Here is a 693-nt window from a genome sequence, read left to right on the forward strand (position 1 = left end):
CGATGTTAACCTTAACGTTAACGGATGACGTCATAATTTATTCATCTTGCGTTGCGGAGTACTTTTATTTCAGGATTTTACGTGCTCGACGTACGTTAGTTACGGGTTTGCGCATGCGTATTGCGATTTGTTTACAAAAAAGGGGCGGAGCTATCGCGCTGCATGTTGGGTACTAACGTTAAAGTTAAGGTTAACGTCGTGCGGCGGAAACTACCTATTGTTGCTTGAAGCTACTCTGAATTTTACACTTATCTTGGTCAAATAATCTGCAGTAATTCTAATGATGAAATTAGACGCCAATAAATTGTTATGTATGCGTGCAAGTACTGTATATGATAGCGTAAGTTTGGTAAATAATATACTCTGATGTTTAATTTTCTATGTTTTCTATGTATCTATTGCTCGTTCTTGTGGGTGAATTACACTGAGAGTGCTCTTAATGCCCTGCGGCTGTATCAAAATAATGTTTTAAGATAGATATTTATTATCTAGACATTGTGATAATGGTATATTTGTCAGTCATTATGTTTCAGAAAATACAAAAGAAATCCGCTTACCATATAATTTATATAAATAATGGTCACTTATAGTATTGTCTGCGTTCTGCTCATTTAGACTCCATCAGAAAATAATGTAAACCTGGCTTTAGATGGCTTATTTTTGTTAGATATTCGTTGTATCATGGAACAGTTA

This window comes from Anneissia japonica, unplaced genomic scaffold, assembly GCF_011630105.1.
Source record: "Anneissia japonica isolate Jap-2015-1 unplaced genomic scaffold, ASM1163010v1 scaffold287960_len3192837_cov198, whole genome shotgun sequence".
Classification (NCBI taxonomy): domain Eukaryota; kingdom Metazoa; phylum Echinodermata; class Crinoidea; order Comatulida; family Comatulidae; genus Anneissia; species Anneissia japonica.